This window comes from Vidua macroura, chromosome 5 (assembly GCF_024509145.1).
Source record: "Vidua macroura isolate BioBank_ID:100142 chromosome 5, ASM2450914v1, whole genome shotgun sequence".
Lineage (NCBI taxonomy): Eukaryota > Metazoa > Chordata > Aves > Passeriformes > Viduidae > Vidua > Vidua macroura.
Window position 1 is genome coordinate 7,822,665 of NC_071575.1, and position 19,537 is coordinate 7,842,201.

Below are 19,537 nucleotides of genomic sequence, written 5' to 3' on the forward strand. Positions count from 1 at the left end.
TCTTCTGAACTGGGAAACTTATGGTAGGAACAGATCCTCTATGGCCACAAAGCAAGAAGGAATAGAAGAAATCCCTCATAACTACCATCAGCCTAAATCCATCCCTTCTATGAGAGGGTCACAGCTAGTAGTGGAGAAGTGAAGGATCACTTAAAAGGGAAAATCCCAGTCCAACATTGAAGAGGAAGTCTAATATCACTTATAGGGCAAGGATTTGGGAACATGACTCACCTGAAAAAATCAGCTATCACCAAACTTTATCTGCAAGCAGTTAGTTTAGTCCAGAAAGTCAGCCAAACTTTCAGGTAACATGGGAACATTTATTGCATAGTGTGGGGATCAGCTAGCCCCTCCTTTCTGTTTGCTGTGAGGGAGGTACTGGGAGGTTTGCAGTACAAGCCATTAGTTATTAGGAAATAAAACAGCTCTAAGGACACAGGCAATCATGGCACACCATGTAATCATGATGCACCACAAAACACACAAAAAGAATTGCAATATCTACAGACAAGGTGACACTACAGGCCAGGTGAGCTTTTTGTTTGACAGCTATTTCTAGAAGACATACCCTGCTCTTTCCACAATAGGTTTAGCATTTTTTCAATTTCAGCTGAATTGAAAGGTAAGTCACTTTATCACAGAACAACTCCAGCATAGCTCAGGTTTCAGCCTGCGAGAGCAGAACTACTGTGCACACAATATAATCTATTAAGACAATTTTACACTCCTTTCCTAATGCCTAGGAAAAAACAGCCCCTTTACTCCAGAGTTTATTTTACCTTTCCTTTCGCTGAAATAGCCTAATATGATACTTTCATGTTCTTCTCGACATATCAGAGCAAACAGATCTCAGGCTGTAAGTCTTCCCTGTGCCCTATCTCAGAGCAAAATCATTCAGTTCAGCAAGAAAGCAGAAGAAACCTGGGATAAAAATAAAAATTACTTTCTCTCCCCATAGAGAATATACTTACCTCAGCTGTATCCAATATATTTTCTTGAAAAGCATTGTAAAGTCCAAGTGAAAAAATATATGTTTTACTCATGCAACTTGCCCTCCCACTAACAAAGGACCATATTGACACAGCCAAGATATTAAGAAGAGCTTGCTGCTGTTAAGTAAGGACCTTAAACCAAAATCCCAAGCAAACAGACTGAGCAGCCTTTAACCTCCTACTGAAACAAGTCTCCCTTGACTCCCAGGGCATTGTTGTAGGGAGGAAGGTGGAAGAGAAGGGCATGAAACACCTTGAAAAGAAAGATCAGTGATCTCTACCCTGTGTCTCTTGCCTGCTGGCATCAGTGCAGGGAACCTCCTTGCACTGAGCGCCAGCAAAGGGCCCTTGTTTCCAAGGAGGCTTCCAAGATCTGCTGGAATGCTGGACCACCCAAACACAGCTGTGGATTGAGGGACCAGCCCTGAGCTGCCTGCACTTCACTATTCCCTACCCACTGAAACTTCCATTTCCCTTTCAAGAGTCACTTTAGCCCACATGCTAAAAACGAATCAAGTAACAGTTTGATTATCTTTGCAGCATGACAGCTCAAATGAGCTAATGGGGGTTTTTTTTCCCCCCCTTTATTGTGACTACTAGGGCAGGTGTTTTCGAGACTCTCAATGAAGAGAGAAATTTGTGTGAGCTCCTATGGAGGCCTTTTCTCCCTGAAAAAATACATAAAGAGCATCCCAATTAAATTCTATTTCACATGATAAATACCCCTTTCACAGAAGTATTTGTTGCAGAATAACAGCTGATGGTTGTTGTACAGCCAATGGATGAAGCACACCTGCTGATCTGGAGATCTTCATGGCAAAGATGAATTAAACATGAACTTTATAAAGGGTTGCATAAATGTCCTGCTCTTCTCTATCATTACAGAACCTACTTGTCACCTCAATAAGCTTCCAGAAACAATATACTTTACTTTCCTTTTTCTACCTAGAACACCACATGTATCATAGTTTTCCTTTGAGAGCACACACCACCTTCCTCCTTTTCTTACACACGACATGACAACATTCCCCCTTTGTCACAACCTACAATCCATCATCACTATCAACCGTGCTTCCTGACAGGCTGTATCTCCCAACAGAGACACCCTCATGCAAAATCCTGGCATGTGCTGTTCCTCCACTCTGCCACTGCCCTCTGGATGCAGAGCAGGAGGTGCATCAATATCACTCACGAGGGCAACATGCTTGGTCAGTGACCCCAGCTCAACAGTGATCAATGTAGATATCTCTGAATTGCCATTCCCAGGACTCACTCAAAGTGGTGGGGGAAGACAAGACGTCAAAATTGTTCCTTAAAAAAACCCCACACCATCCTTTTGAAAAACAAGATTTGTCATAATCCTCCATTCCAGCACAGAAATTAGAATTATTTTTCTTTTTTAATTCCTATCCAACATAAAGATAAATGCTGAAGTCAGAAGGATTCCCTGAGGGAAGGAAACACCAAGTTTTAAATCAGCTCTGGTTATTCCTCCTCCTCGTTTCTTCTCAATCAGTGCTTGCTATGTCTTCTACTATTAAACTGTTTCTCATTTACCTTTCCCAGTCAAATCTTTTTAAGCTGTTCCTTAAAAACTCTCACAGATTTGCTGACTTTATCAGAGTGAGATGAGGCACAGAATTACAGTCCTCCCTCACAGGGAAGCATCACAATGACTTTGCCTAAACACATGAAACTATATTGGGTTAATCTCCATTTCATATTTCAGCAGCCTGGGGGCTTCTCCTGCCTGTTCACCACAGAGCAGCATCTGCCTTCTTCTCAGCCCTCCTCGCTCCCCACTATCATGCCACAAAGGTGGACTTCATCTTATTACCTTCTGTGAATCCTTAATTTCTTTGGACTGCCTGTGTAGAAAGTAAAAATTGTCTTAGGCTGCTCATAAAACCCATTCTGTCACAGTGGGACATCACCAGTTACACAGGCAGGAGAATCGTAGGGCAGGACATGCTGCAGGCACTGCACAATCACAGAAGGAAAAGCAGTCAGAACTGCAAAGATATTAAGGTAGAAGTCTTCATCTTGGAAGTAAAAAAAAACCCAACCAAACCTTCACAAGCTTTTTAAAACCACTTCAGGTTTCCTGCAACTTGAAGGTCGAATGAGACTCTCCATTTTTCAAGTCCATTTTTTGCTTTAGATCAACTCCACACAGAAATCTCTGTATTTAAAATATGACATTTTAAATTTTTATGCAGTATGTGAAAGTACTTGAAATGGGTCTTCTTTTTCTAATTATCACTCTTTTGTTCTTTCTCCATTTTGCCTTCTCCTTCCCTTTGTTTATGCACTGTGGCAAATCACATCCTAAACTCCAGTATAATGAAACCTTTGAAAAAATCTGAAGTAACAGCTGGTTTTTTCCACTAGGAGGGGAATAAGTCATTATTTGCAAAAATACCAAACACTGATGCATGGTATGTGAGAAAACCAGTCTTTTTTTACTTAGTTAGTCTTTAGTTTTTAGTTAGTCCTTTTTTTTTGGCTGCTAAATTACCAAAGTCTTGATGTCCATTCACAGGTATTTGGATAGGAACTGTAACTTCAGTAGAGGAAATTCTCTTAATTTCCGCTACATTTGTGTAGAAAATACAAATTTCTAAGTCTGCACTCTAGATTTCTCAGGGGTCTGTGTCTCATAGAGGAATCTGCTGGAGAAAAGTGTTACCCTGGTACAGGAAGATGGAGTGTGGCACTGGTTGGGAAGCATCCAAGGGGCCTGAATGAATTTGTTGATGGCATTGAAAGTAAACAATCTGGTATTTTGGGAATGCCATGGAGACTGAGAGCAGACCCACGGACAATAAAACACATACGTCAAGACCATCTTCAGGATGGGTAAGGAGAAAGAAACTTTCAGAGGTGGAAGATGAACCATTCTGTGTTTCTGTGTTACATATTATCTGATTGTAACCACATTTCATAGCACTTTTTCTTCGAAAAAGACAAGGAAGAAGAAAAACACATAAAAGGGGAGAGGGGAGCTGAAGTTTAGTTTCTTTTCTGGGCTGGCATTCAGTTTTGCTTGCTGTAAATGGTATGCTGGCCTCTGGTATATCTCCAAATACAGGCCTTGAAAACAGCCTTCATTAGCACTAATGAAGATGATAAAAAAATAAAACTCAATACAAATAATCCTGTAGCTTAGGCAAAAACAACTTAGCCATTACAGACAGACATAAACACAGATAATTTTCCCAAGCTAAATAAAGAACTCTATTCAGAAAGAAATAAAAATACTTACAAAACCACTGAGCTTCCCAGAGTTATGCAACTTCTCTGTAGGTTTTTTTGGGTTTTTTTTGTTTGGTTTTTTGTTTTTTGTTTTTTTGTTTGTTTGTTTGTTTGTTTGTTTTTTGTGTTTTTTTTTTGTTTTGGTTTGGTTTGGTTTTTTTGTGTGTGTGTGTACTAATCAAACACCTGGATTCTGAGTATGACAATTTCTGGTTTTGAACAATAGATTACCATGGAGCCCAATAATTATTTTGGCCAGAAAGGCTTTCCTGAGATGTCTCAAGTCTCCTGCCTCAACCTGCTCCCCAGGAAACAATTCCTTTTCATCAAGGGAACACTGTCTGCTTAATGACAACCAAAACCAAATGTTTTTATCTTTCCCACACTGGGAAAGCCTCCAAATAGCTACTGAATGACTAAAACCAGGGAGTGTCCAAGCAGGGAGACTGATTCAGGAAAAAAGGCTTTGTCTCTGCTCTCTGGAAGCCACGGCCTTCGAGCTGGCTTATTCTACTCCTCTCACCCTGGGAGCAGATTTTTACACCTTTCTGAACTGTTCTTTTATCAGAATGAAAACTCCAAACGTAATCTTACTACGCCAGTGATATTTCCATGAAGGTTTCTGTGGGAAGCTGGGATGAGCAGTGGCTCTGTTCCATGCACAGCCAAGTGCTCTTCCTGCTGGCTGCTGCTGTCACTCAGGGTCAGTAATGTGAACAGCCTAAAGACAGCAAAAGGAACAACGGAAAGAGACTCTGACTCTCCTTGTTGGACACCCCTCTTTCTGCCCACTGAAAATATGAGGAGCAAGAAGTATTTGACCCTTAACTTTGAGGTCTCAGATGCAAGAGCAGAGTGACTACATAATACTACTTTACTGTTAACTGACACAAGCCCCAAAAAGGGCCAAAAAGTGAAAACAGTACAAAAAGTAAGAAATAAATCAGCACCTAGAGCAGAGAAATTATTAGAGATGAATGAGTGTTTCAGATATCATATAAATAAAAGAAAATGTTTAATTAAAGATGTTCTGGTGTGTCAACAAAACAAAAGCAAAAAGGTATTGGTCAGGAAGTTGTTTTTTGAGAGGGTGTCTTGAGAAGTTCTTTAAGGGAAAATATTTTCCTGACTACCAAAAGATAAATAAATTTTGTCTTTGTTTTGTGAAATATTTCTTACTTGTCTTCATCACTCTGTCTTTCCATGATGCTTGTGCTGCCCTTTTTCTCCTTTTCTGCAGATCTCTTTCCTTCTCCCCTGAGTGCTTTTTCCCTTAGCTCTGAAATATTTCACTTTTTAAAGACATATAGAGGATCTGCTGCTTCCCTAGAGCATTCCCAGAGGCAGCTGTTAAGGACTTTCAATGTAATGATGTTTCCTAGGTCATCCACCTCACCTGGCCTTTTCTACTTTTCTTAAGTCAAACCAGAAAAGATGTAACATTTAAAAGCTCTGTAAAGTGGAAAGCCTGCATGGCTAAAACTTAGAATTCTTGGATTCTCTGTAGAAGACTGCAGAGAAATGATACCATAACATAGCTGCCCAAACAGCTATGGTAGATTTGAATTAATTTACTTTAAAATGTATGAAATGCATCTTTGCTGCTAAGTGAGTTATTTCATATCACCCTGCAGCTTTTGATTTTCACCCTCTGACTTTCCCACATAAAAGCACAGTTAAGGAATAAGGGAAGGTATGTCCATCTACTTTCAGAACTGTTAAAGGTGCAGGACAGCTGGTAGTATTTATTCCAATATGCACTGTAATAATTAAACTTCATGATAGGGCTTTTGGTTCTGGTAGACTAGACCCAACAACAACTGGACTATATTTCTAGTCACTGCACTCCTGGACAACCTTTCCCAAAGTCAAATCCAAAAAAGCTTTATGATTTTTACTAACTTCTCCCACATATTATTCTTTTCTAATCTAAGCCAAGCATAGCAGTTTCCAGCTCACTGCATCATTGTAAGGTGGAGAAATAGTGCTGTATATAATTTATATTTCTTAATCTAATAGAAGAGTAAGGAATTTGATCAAAGGAGACAAAAATCACATGGGGAAAAAAAAAGAGCAGAAAAGATCTGCTCTGGTGGATTTCATTCTTCTACAGTGTTCATTCAGTGCTCAGTAATTCAGGCTGGAATATGGATGCACCTGGGTTTGGGTGCATTCTCTCTGACTTAATAGGAACACTGTAAAGCAAGCAACTTCTAACAAACGGTATGCAAAACAATTTTAGTTGCTGCCCAGTTATGAGAAAAACCTTGTTCTTAGCTGCTCACATAAAGAAACTGAAAACAGCTGTTGGAGTTGCTGAAGATGCTGAGCAATTGTTGAGCGAAGTTGTTACGGCAATTGACAAAAATCAGACTGCATCCTGCAGGCTGGGGCTGTGGCAGGGAGGTTTGGAGGTTTGGGCTGGATATCAGGGAAAGGTTCTTCCCCCAGAGGGTGCCGGGCACTGCCCAGGCTCCCCAGGGAATGGTCACGGCCCCAAGGCTGCCAGAGCTCCAAGAGTGTTTGGACAACACTCTCAGGCACAGGGTGGGATTGTTGGGATGTCTGTGCAGGGATAGGAGTTGGACTGGATGGTCCTTGTGGGTCCCTTCCAACTCTGGATATTCTACAATTCTATAGTCCTAAGGAGGGATTCCAGAGAAAACTGAAGGAGGAACAAATCTGGAGTGAGAAGCAGAGGACGAGGCACTGTTGACAGAGCAGTTTAACACACCAGCTGTGTCCCCCAGAGAGCTGTGAACAGAGTGTGCAGAAGGTCACGTGGCAAGAGGAGAAAAAAGGGGAGGGTGACTATGAGTGCAGCCAGAGCTTGCTGAGGACTAAAAGCAGCTCGTGGGTTAAGGGAGGACAAGTAAAGGCACTGACCTCTGAGGAGTTTTCAGAAAAGAAAAGCCATTTTCTGTGCACTTGAAATACTGATTTTCTAATTGTACCAGAATAACCAGTTAAAGAGCCTGTCCTGCAAAGTTAATAACCTCAAAGGATATCATTAGCACCCAGCTTCTAAGCATGTTAGATCACTCTGGAGGCACGAAAATGGAATAGGGTGATAGCATGACTCATGACTTTCCACTATTAGGTATGACAATTCTGTAGCTGTAGAGGCTGAGACTCGCATAACCTCCTTCTTCCAAACCCAAAACTGAAAGAGCCAAAATTGCCAGTGCAGCTGCACACTGTGTGAACTGGTTTGTCCATTCTTTCACCAAAACCACAGTTAGTTTAGCCAAGTAACAACAGAAATCACTGTTAAAAGTGCAACCTACACTTCATCATCATCTGAAACAGGATTTCCTCACTTGTTCTGGTTAACGTGCCACAGACAGAATTACGCTTCAATCCATCTTAAAAAAAAAAAACCCTTATCTGCAGCTCTTCCTACCCAAAGAGGCTCTTGGTACTCCCAGAGAGCTGGTACACAAACAGATTGCATCTAACTTAAGAGCAGCAAAATAAAAATCTGTATATCTTAAAAACAGTATTAAAACACACTGACATCACAATGATGTTTCTTTCATATCACTCACACAGCATCAAATCTGTTCTTAGGCTGCCTCTCTCTGCAGTGAGGGATGATGGGATGAATCTGGCTGAGTGTTGGGAAGGGAAGCTTGCTGTGCAGAACTAAGCACTGATACTGCATTAAGTCCAGGGAGGGGGCAGGAAGCATGGAAGGGTGAGGAACATGGGATACCTGCTGGGGAGACACATAACAGACAGAAATTAAGTGGTTAACACCATTCACCTGGAAACTAGATTACTTAGATTTAAAAATCCTGACATTTACTGCCAGTGAAGCTGCTCTGGAGGCACCAAACTCCTCCCAGAGCCAAGCTACAGGCAGGTCTAGGAACACTTCTGATTCAGTAAGTCCAGCTAATCCAAGCCTAGATTTACAGGCCTTCTAATTCACAAGTCAGAAAGGCATCTAGTCAGAAATAGAATTTGCTGGATAATCACTGGCAGAACCTGTACAAGCCTCAGACTGTCTTCACTTGCACTGAGAAACCAGGCTTTTTCTCTGTCACCAAGTATATACTAAAAATACTGGTTTTAATCTTTTGGCACTGTCATGGGAACATTTTTCTTTAAGGCCTAGTTTGTTTATGGTTTTATATGGGAACAGTTACGTATGGAGCTCTTTGAAAATCCTGATACAATATAAATATTTAATCCTTAACTAAATCCATTGGACCTTGCTCCTCTCTTCTCAAGCTTTGAACAGAAATTACAATGTTCTGCTGTAAATTCCTAAGAAAACAAAGGAGCTCCTCCACAGGCCAGGTGTTCAGCAAGCACGTTCAAAGACAGCAATACACACTGATATGAGCAGAGGTTACACCCACTCACAGACACCCATGGGACTCAGGGGATGAGAGCTGGAGTCAAAATTCATTGCAAAGGTTTGGGTGGCAGCAGCATGTTTAAGTCAGTGAGGTATTGCTTTTACAACTACTTTCAGACACACACAATGAAGTTAGCTTTTAAAGAAATACTTCAAATGTTGGAAAGCTTAGAAATTGACTTATTTCATAACGGTGCAATATTTACCATTTCAATGTCATCTGGGCATATATTCTCAATCTTCCATTGAACTTTTCTACTCCAAACATCACTACACAGTAAAATACTCATTACTTCATTAAAATAATCTTCTTGCTGTGTCTAGAAAGGGAAAGAATTAGGATAAAATCCTATGACATGCCAATCACTTTCAATTATTTCATAGCTGGGTGCTTTTTGTATTTCTCACTGATTGAATTAGAACAGTAAAAGTAACTTTATGAAGTTTTCCATTCTCAAAATATATTGATTTCTCTGACATGAAAATCAGAGCTATTAAACATAGTGATCTGACGTACTCTCCATTCAGAGGAGCTTTCCAAACTTGTTTGTGCAAAGAAACATCTGTTCAGGCAGGGCAGCTTTCCAAATTTGCTCATCTATCTGGCTGCCCTAACAGCTACGTTGCCATCCGCCACCTGCCACCAAAGCTGCAAATGACCAGGAAGTTCATGAGGGAAAATAGTTTCTTATCTTACAGCCACTCATGGACAACTCTCAACTGTAACTGCAAATATAAGTAATGCTTTCTTTCCCAGTCCCAGAGGGTAAAAGACACAAAACCTGAAAAATCTTGGCTCCAATGCAGACATTGGCAAAGGACTGCTCCTTCCAACAGATCCGAGGACTCAGGCCCTAACTCCACAGCCACCTGACCATCCCGTCACCATCGCAGACACCTCCTCATTTTATCACAACAGCCTGGAAAAAGAAGGCGTGGATTTGCCTATTTTCAATTGCAACAGTCATCTAATTGGGAGATGACTTGAAATCTTTGTTGCCCAAGACATCTTATGTGGCACGGAAGGTGCTACCTCCTTCTCTTCATCAAGAGAACGAGGTAACACCCTCATCTCCCCCTTGGTCCAGGGGCCTTCCCTCCATGCACATCTTTGCTCCTGTCAGAGGATGCACCTGTTTTGTGGACCACCAGCTGCACTCTTCAGAAATCTGATGTCACCAAAAGTGACTGAATTACTGCTATTCTCTGCCATGAACCTCTCCCATCCCTCCCAGAGCAGGGTAAGGCACAGACCACGTCACTGCGTGGGAGTGACCATCGTGTTGACCATTGGGTCACTGGCCAGTTTTAAAATCTTTCACACAAATACAAATTAATTCAATCTGTCCCCTTGCTGCTGGCAGCCCTGCCTCCTCTGACTGCATACATGTAATCTTCCTCCTTCTCTTCCAAATAATAGGCCATTTTTATTTGCTTCAGCTCAAAACGTGGTGGGGTGTGGAGCAGAAGTAGCAAGAAGCACCCAGGAGTTCTGGGTGACTGCAGAGCCAAGAAGGAAAGCACAAAGCTCTCTGGCAGTGAACAATGAATATTCTAAAATATTTCTAGATTACAGGAAGAAAAGAAAAAAGAGTGATGAAAGCTGACCTTGCTTCTTCAACTGAATCAGCAGATTGCAGCTAGAGAGGAGGGGCATGTTTGTTTTCGAAACAATAAAACACAACAAGACACATCATTCTGCAACTACCATTCTTAACAGCACTCTTCACACAATGCTCTTCTGTCACGCACTAAAATTAGATCCTTTGTTTTTACTAATAAATAACCAAAACACCAGTGTAAGAAAACAACAAACCAACCCCCCCAAAAAAATCCCTTCTTCCCACAACAAAACAAAAATGCCCGAAGGCAATCCCAATATTGTCAGTACTCTAAAGACATGATACACCCACAAAAGCAAAACAGATAGAGATGTGCTTACCAAACTCATCTGTAGCATCCAAACCACCAGCCAAGGGGAGAACATCCTGAAATCACCCTGAAGCAGCAGAGGACTGCAGGGACAACCTGGTCTAGCTGTGAGCAAGCTGCTTCCAGCACCAGGAGTGCTAAAATCCCCTCCAGACAGCACTGCTCCTCAATTAATTAACACTGCTCCCTTAACCCACGTGTCAGCCAACACTCTGGATGCCCCTTGAAGCTCTCAGCTCACACCATGCCCCTGTGCTGCCAGACTAAAGTGCCTCACAGATGTGCCCTTAGCTGACATAACCTCTTAGCCCTCTTTTTTTTTTTTAACATCTCCTTCTATCAGCAATCTCCTTGCAAAAGGGAAAGACAGCACAAGCAAAAGTAACAGGCTTGGAGCAAACTCATCCTGCTGCTTGCCCCAAGCCAAGCAGAGCAGTGGATTTGAATGCTGGGGCAGGCATTTTGGATCTGCGTGAGGAAGAACTCCAGGTGCCAAGCAAACAGATGTGATTTGAAAGAGAGAACACAAATACAAGTATGTGCAACATTTAGGGCTGCAGAAGACTTAAGGGTTGTGGGCAGTACCTTCCTATTTTGACCATTTTACATTCAGGGAAACAGGTCTTTGCAACACAGAGACAATTCCTCTTCCTCACCAGGAAGACTTTGACTAGATGAAGCTGTTATAGTATAAAGAATTCAAATCAGAATTCATGCCTCGGGCATTTCCTGTGCCTGTTGATTGTCAGCTTGCCCTATTCACCAGCAACATCAAAGAGCAAAGTTCTGTAAAGACAACTTAAAAAAACCATTAACACACCAAAAAACCACCCCAAAACTTGTCAGATTCTGCAGGGAACTTGTCAAGGCAGTAAGGGGAGGGGGGGGGGGGGTTTCCTCCTCTTTGCCTTGTCAGAACATATTTTGTCAGCAATTCAGAGAAAGTTTAAATAACAAAACTTTTTTGCTTTGTCACAACTTAGTTTGGATCAATGTTCTGATGAGGAAGAGTGTGTGACTACAGGAGTAAATTCTGCCTACTAGAAGTCCTTCCACATGGGTACCATGGCAATGAGATAGCAACCTAAGATTCTCCCAAGGAGAACAAATGCAGCTTGGTTAGGAGAAATGCAACCAAGAGGAAAGATCAAATCCATAGCATTACTATTATTAGAAATTGCCAAACAACTGAGTTTTACTCAGTGCTGGTACATAAAGGGTTTTGAAAAACATGTTATTTCCTTTCTCAAAGTCTATGATATTTTTAGATAAATCTATTAGAATTTTAGTGGTTTTCTCATAACAAAATGCAAGGTAGAAGGCTTGTTTCATTTCTGGAATATACATTTAGGAGTTTTCTTATGCTAAAGGCTGCACTCCACTTGGCAGCAGTGTGAGAAGTTAGCGTGTTAAGCCTAAGATAATGTCTACTGTCTTATCAAGGGCATGGTGACAAGAGGCTGTAAAGCTTGTCATTACAGGTCAGCCCTCATCCTGAGCTGTCCCAAACTTGATCCACCTGGAATCAGGTATCTCAGCTATTGTGTCTTATCTAGATGGATAAAATCTGATTTTGGCTAAAGAGACTAAAGTGCTTTGAACCCAGTGCAAACTGATACTTCACCAAAACTGACCTAGGACCTTCTTCCTAGTTTGATTCCTTCAACAGGAACCAGCACTCTCCTGATAAGAGAGCAGGAGGAATCCCAAGCAAAAGTGAGAAGGAGATGAAGTTTTGCAAGAAAAAAGGGTGTAGGAGCAGGAAGGCATCTGTGATGCACTTTGTAATGAAACATCACTGAGGTGCAGGAAGTGAGACATATGCTCCAATTCCCAGCTGCTTGACAAACGCCTTTCCAGCCCTGAGGCTTTGGACTGTTCCAAAAGTAGCTGGCTGGCAATATAGGAAGTTCTCCTAAGGTGAGGAGAATTTTTCCAGGAGTGACCAAAGACTAGAACTGATGCTTCCTTATTACCTGCTGAGAAGAGTCAGGTCTACAGTCTTCATTTAATGCAAAATCTGGGTGATGTGTTTACTAGAGCAACCACAGCATTGTCCTGGTGTGGAAGGAAGACAGCCCAACACGTAATGCTCCCACAAGACTTGGTATCTGCTCCTCGAGTAGAAATTGAGAGGCAAACCAGAGAAAATCTTAGTCACAATCTCACTTGCAAATCCAAGACATACAAGCAACTGAATTGTCACTGCTGTCTCTGTAAAATGAACAGGTATATGTCATAGGTTTAGTATTTCAGGGTGATGAGGAGACTTTCAAAAGGATAGAGAACCATTACTGTTTTATTTCAAAATTTAGAAAGTGAAACAGCTTTGCTTTAAGTATTATCACTTTGGTTTATCACTTGAGGAGAGGTGGGCTGACAACCTGGGCAGATTAACCAGAACAGTTTTCCTCCTCAAATTCACAGGCCAGTAATTTTTCCTCTCTGACAGCACTGAATTCTAATGGCAAATAATCCTTACCCAACAACTGCACCTTCACCTGTGTTATCTGCCCAGTGATGGCCTGTTTTCTTTCATGTTTCAAAATACTGCAGAAAACAAATTAGTCCTTGCTTAGGAAAGAAAAAGAGAAAGAGAACTTTTAGAAGGAGCTTCTTTTTGTTCTCTCCAGCTCCCACCTGCACCACAGACAAAATTCAGGAGCATAACTGGGGAAGCTGGCCCAGAATGAGGGAAAGAAATGTTTCCAGCCATCCACATCTGAATTGCAATGTGCTCCCCTCCTCCTCCTCGCCAGATGGGTGTGAAAAAATCAAAACGTGGACTAACTGCTCAGATTCTAGCTTCTCTCTCCCAGTCCACAAAGGAATGCAGCCTCTTTGTTTATCTCCAGGCTTTTCTCACCTGCCAGTGCACGTCTTGTGGTGTAGCAAGGTGGAGGACAGTTAATAAATGCACAATTATCTGCAATCTTTGCAAAATGCTATCAAGAGTAGGCCTCTCCCTTTCTGTACCTCCTATGTTAATGAAACATTTGGTTAACCAATGGAAAATTTAGAAACTATACAACTGCTTGTGCTATTTTAGCTTCTTGGAATAACAAGATTATATCTGTGCCTTCAAAACTAGTTTAAGACCGAAGAGACTCCAAAGATGCAACAATTTTAATAGCAATTTTAAAAATCCTCTTCACTCCAAGAATATTATTCTTAAGTATCATTAATACAGCCTCAGTGACATTTCCTGTTGGACACAAACCAGAGAAAAGGACAAGACTCCCCTCCACTGGAACAAGATGAAGTGTTACAGGTAGCTATCCACAGACACTCATTTTGCCTTTTACACCGCAGCTCGTGACTGCACGTGCCACAGAAGAAACTCCTTTTTCGTGTATCTTTCACCAACAAGGATGTTGAAAGATGAACTATCTGCTCCCAATTGTTATATTGCTCAAATTCTCTTAGCCTCCTACGAGAGAAGTCTAGGAGAATTGGGATTGCTCAGCCTGGAGAAGAGAAGGCTTTGGGGTGACCTCAGTGGAGCCTTCTGGTACCTGAAGGAGACTGCAGGAATAGATGGAGGGAGACTATTGACAAGGGCCTGGAGTGACAGGACAAGGGGGAATAGCTTCAAAATGACAGAGAATAGGTTTAGATGAGACAGTAAGAAAAAATTCTTCCCTGTGAGGTTGATGAGGCCCTGGAAGAGAAGCTGAGGCTGCCCCATCCCTGGAAATGTTCAAGGCCAGGCTGGTGGGGCTTGGAGAACCTGGTTTAGTGGAAGGTGTCCCTGCCCATGGCAGGGGATTGGAACAAAATGATCTTTAAAGTCTTTTCCAACCAAAACCATTCTATGATTCTTTAGTTCCACATCCAGTATCTAAGAAGCATCTGCTGAGTAAAGCAGATGGCTGGCTAGAGACCCTCAGAATAATACAATAATACAATACAGAATAATACAAGAGTTCTCCCAACAGTGTTTTCCTCACTTGGCATACAGACCTCCACAACCTAGATTTGGGAACAAGAGCAGCATCTCCCCAGGAGGCTGCAGAAAGAAGGGACTGCTGGAAGCAGGTTCCCTGGTTGCACTGCTTCTCCATGCCATCACACCTTTGACGCAACCTGTCCAAACCCTTCACATTACATGAGCATGGGAACGATTGTGACACTGCCCTCAAAAGGCACAGAGAGTACTCCAGAGCTCACCTGCAGTTCATGTAACTTGTTTGGTCTGCACATATCTTGCAGTCTTTGTTACATCCTCCAGTGTTTCACAGGCACCCCAAATTATGTTAGGAACTTTGCCTTATCATGGGCGTGTGCTGCTGCACCCACAGGATGTGGACAGACAGAAAGGCTTTTTTTTTTTTTTCTCCAAGCAGTCCCAAGGTGGGCTGAATCCATGCATCAGCGTCTTTCTAATGTAGTTTATAGTGCACTGGCCAGTGAAGACATCCTTGTCTTGCTGGTGTGCAAGGGTGAGCAGTTTCTTTCTGACAGCTACATATAGATCACTTTCTCTCTTCATGGAAAAGCAAGATAACAAACCCCTGTGTCACACAAGGATTGCAGTTCCTATTCAAGAGCTGCCTTGGGGCTCTTGCCTCAAGGAACAGCTGTTACCTTCACCTACTCTAGCAGGCCTCTGTACTGCAGAATTCGCTTGGCAAAAGGAAGGCACTGTGGCATGGAAAATGTAAGCAACCAGTACATCAAAGCTGCAGATTACCATTTTGAGGCCAATACAATGGCTGTGATGATAGCAGCTGATAAAGCAAGAGTGGTAAAACCATGCGTAGCAACCAGGGAGTCTTATGGAAGGGCGGATGATGATGAGATGAAGTGTTTATCACTTTGTTATTGCTGTTGCCTGACATCAGGATGGAAATAAGGGTGGAAGAATACGTGACAGTATTTGATACAAGATGCATAGCCCTTCCCACTTTACAGCCCCAACAAACTGAATTTTTAATTACAGTCTTACTACTAGATTGATCAGATTGGAGAGGAAGAAGAAAAAGGGTTGGCGGGCAGAGGTTTTCATACTAACATATATCTACTGATATTTTACAAAAAAAGGACAGAAAACAACAGGAAAAAATATCAACTAAGTGCACAGTGTTCATTAACCATAAAGGTGGTTTTTCTAAATGAGGACCTTTAACTTGTAGCTCTGTCTCAGAAGAAACAGAAACAATGCACAGCTCCAACCTTGTTGCTACTAAATTTTTCAGTGATTTAAGAAGCTCCCCTTGGTATTCCTACAGCTTGGTATTCTGTAGGCATTTGGGCTTCTGTGCCCAAAAGGTGCAATTCTCAGTCTAAGAATCCATACAAATCTAAAAAAAAAAAGGAGGTCACATCATGACTGGCAAAAAACAACCTGGCGTTGATAAAAATCAGAAAAACAGTGTTTTTCATTCTGTTAATCTATTTCAGAAAGTTTACCTGCTTGGTTGAGAAAGCTACAGAAAACCCTGTTTTCCAATTCACATCACCAAATTGCAGCCATAGGCCCAGAACTCATTATTTAAGTCTGCATCAACAAAAATAAATGAAACAGTTCTTGACCAAAAAAAGCCCAACTGCTTAAAGCAGTACCTGCAAGGAAGGAAATTTTGACAGTGAAAGTATGCATATATGCATATCTGGAAGAAAATATATTCCAATTAGTTCTACTTGACACATTATGGCAGGAACAATAATTTATGTATGGCAGTTTTGTAATTCATTATGTCTACCTATTTGACACACCCAGTGTGACAGAGTATCATGTGAACTTTTATAATAAGCTACCTGGGAAAAAAAAACAACATACCTCTAAATATCATGCATGTATTTGTAATCTTCTTTTGCTGACAGGAAAACATGCATGGAAACGAAAAATTTTTCAATATTTGCTATGAAAAATTTAAAAAGAGGCACAAGCTAGCAATCTATAATACATCATCTTCAGCTTATTTTAGGATATTGGAGTAGAGGGGGAAGCAGAGGAAAAACTTTTTGTAGCTCTCATTTATAGAAAATGTGGCATTACATAAAAAGCCAATCACATCAGAATTGCTTCTATCTCTCAGATACCTTGAAATGCTTCTAGGAAGCCACATTAAGAGTTATTTTAAAGAAAGATTTATGACGTGTTAAAAACTTCTAAATAAGCTTCCTACTCTTCCATGGTAGTTCTATGAAACATCAGTAAACAGCATTGAGCAAATGCCTCCAGCTATCCCTGTCTGAAAGCTTTGTAGCTTTCATCTTTCCAGCACCTGTGGAAAAGGAACTTCGTCTTTCTCCAAAGTTTAAAAAGCCCTCACTCCTTTTCCCTTCCCGCAGGTGGATTGGTGATAGAAACAGCTAAATTCTTACCATCTCCAGCTCATAAATTTGTTATGTGCACATACTGCACGTGAACGACAATAAAACCCCAAGTAGTAGCACTTGACCTGCAAAATCAGTGGCTTTGAAGTAAGGAGAGCCAGGAAAGGAGCAGCTGCTCAGTTTTCTCTGCTGGAAATCACTCTTTGCATAGTTTACAATAAAGTTGTTCTTATCCTGACACTATCAAATTAGCAGGCAACAAACACTATTCTTTCTGAATATCTCTCTTCTGGTTTCCTGCCACTGATCCAGGTCCTGGATTGTGGCCACAGACAGACTCCTGTGGGGGTCTATGAATCACTGCCAAAATCTGCAGGTTGAAGAGACAGAGAGAGAGATATTGTAATACAGGTAATATATTGGAATGCCCACAAAGATATTGTAATTTCCACAAATAAAAAAAGGTTCAGAAACACTGCTTATGCCAAGTCCACCAATTCACTGCTTGGGAAAGGAAGGGATTCATAGTGTGCACCACACCAAGTGCTGAGACTGGAAAGCAGGGAGAGTAACATCAAGTCCCAAGCTGAAGATTTTACAGATGCTGGTACCTTCTGCTATTTTTCATGCCATCCTAGCTTGGGGCACTATGAAACACATAAAACAGTCATTAAGTTAAGCAGATGACAAGTCTTGCTACTTATCTGAATTTTCCATGTCTTTGCCCTTAGGTTTGATGTTGTAATGCAAGACTGCTCTTGTGTTACCACTCCTATATACTCTTATCTAAACCTAGCCTCATCCCTTGAAGCTTCCATGTTGGCATTTATTAATAAATAAAGAAAATACTCTATTTTTTCTATATTGGTAGATAGCTTAAAAAAATATATAAAATCAAACAGAGTTTAAGATGAAAGAAAAACTCCCAGAAAGTCAAACAAATAGCTACCATTATATATAAACACAGTCATCTTTTTAGGCTCTCTGAGAGAGAGGTCACAACAACCTTGACGTATTTGTACCACTGAGACACAAGATGAAGATCCTGCCGTGTTCCTGTTGTCACAAGGGGTCTACTTCTCTTTGAGCCTGTCATGCTGGGATGCTGCATACACATTAAGAACTATGGCTTTCCACCAGAAAGGTAGAATACCATGTCTGCTAGAAGTCAGGGCAGTTATTACCATGTAATGCTTAGTTAAAAAAAAAAAAAAAAAAAACAACAGAAAGAAAAAAATATTCCTTCTCTTCTTTCCTCTTCCTTTCTGTAGTGAAAATTCTTCAAAAGATGGTAAAAGAAGGCATTCTTGTTCATCTTTCCTTATGCTTATCAGTACAAACAAGATAATCCCTTAGTAAATAAATAAAACGTTTCAGGAAACATATGACATACAAAAAATATGGAACAAACCCAAATGGAAAAAGGTGTATGCACCTTTTCTAGTTTATTCACCTTTGACTTCGCAGCAAGTACATTTCCATCCCTGAGATCTGCTAGAGGGCAGAACATGTGGGAGGATAGTGGGACAATTAAAGTTTTATCGGGATTTTAAAAAAGAGAGACAAAGTAGTATGCATGAAAAAAGACAAAAGTAGTAAGTCAGCCTGAACACAGAGTCATGATTGTACTGTGGTTAAGAGGTGCATTTATCACTAATTCCAAAGATCATTAATTTTAACAACTGTTCAACTGAGCCAAAACCCTTTAGAGTTAAAAAAAGGTTAGTGCCCTGGCAGGGATGTAAAAAAAAAATCCCACCTTCCATCCTCTTACAGGTGTTAGACAAATCAGGAAAGAGGTGCTTATCTTATATGCAGGGCACATACACATTGTATGGTCATAAACTCACAGAATAGTTTGGGCTGGAAGAGACCTTAAGCCCATCTCATTCCAATCCCCTGCCATGGGCAGGGACACCTTCCACTAGCCCAGGTTGCTCAGAGACACATCCAGCCTGGCCTTGGACACTGCCAGGGATGGGGCAGCCACAGCTGCTCTGTGAAACCTGTGCCAGGACCTCAGCACCCTCACAGGGAACAATTTCTTCCTGATATCCAATCTAAACCTGCTCTCTGGAAGAGTGAAGCCATTGCCCCTTGTCAAGAGTCTCTCTCCATCTTTCCTGTGGGCTCCCTTCAGGCACTGTGAGGCCACAATGAGGTCACCTCAAAGCCTTCCCTTCTCCAGGCTGAACAATCCCAATTCCCTCAGCCTTTCCTCACAGCAGAGTTGCCCCATCCCTCTGGTCACTGTGGTCCCTCCTCTGGACTTGCACCAACAGGTCCATATCCTTCCTGTGCTGGGGATCCCATATTCTCTATTCAAGTTTGCAGCACTACTGTGCTCCTGTTGGTGGATAGTCAGTAATTTTTAGACTTCCTTAATTATTTGTAATTACTATTTTTATCAGTATTGGTATTCAAAGATGCTACTGCATTCAAATATGCTACTGCATATTCACAGCAAGATGCAAGAAACACACAGCAGCTCTTGGCTGCAGTGTCCTTCCAGGAAGACTAACACAGCTCCAGAAGTAAAACAACCCCCACAATCCTTTTAAATAGTTGAAAAAGGACAACAATAACCAAAAAAAAATTCTTAAATTATGCCAAAACCTGTAATTTCAGCTTTTGACACCATGCCCTTCCTATGAGAAAACCACAAATATCTTTAATGCACAGGCCAAATATCATCAGGAATGACCCTCAC

General features: G+C 41.3%; 1 protein-coding gene across 4 annotated transcripts in view; it reads right to left on the bottom strand.

Annotated features, from left to right (window-relative positions):
- LOC128807399 (fatty acyl-CoA reductase 1-like) overlaps positions 1 to 19,537 on the bottom strand; it is a 121,598-nt gene that overhangs the window by 78,641 nt on the left and 23,420 nt on the right. The window lies entirely within an intron of this gene.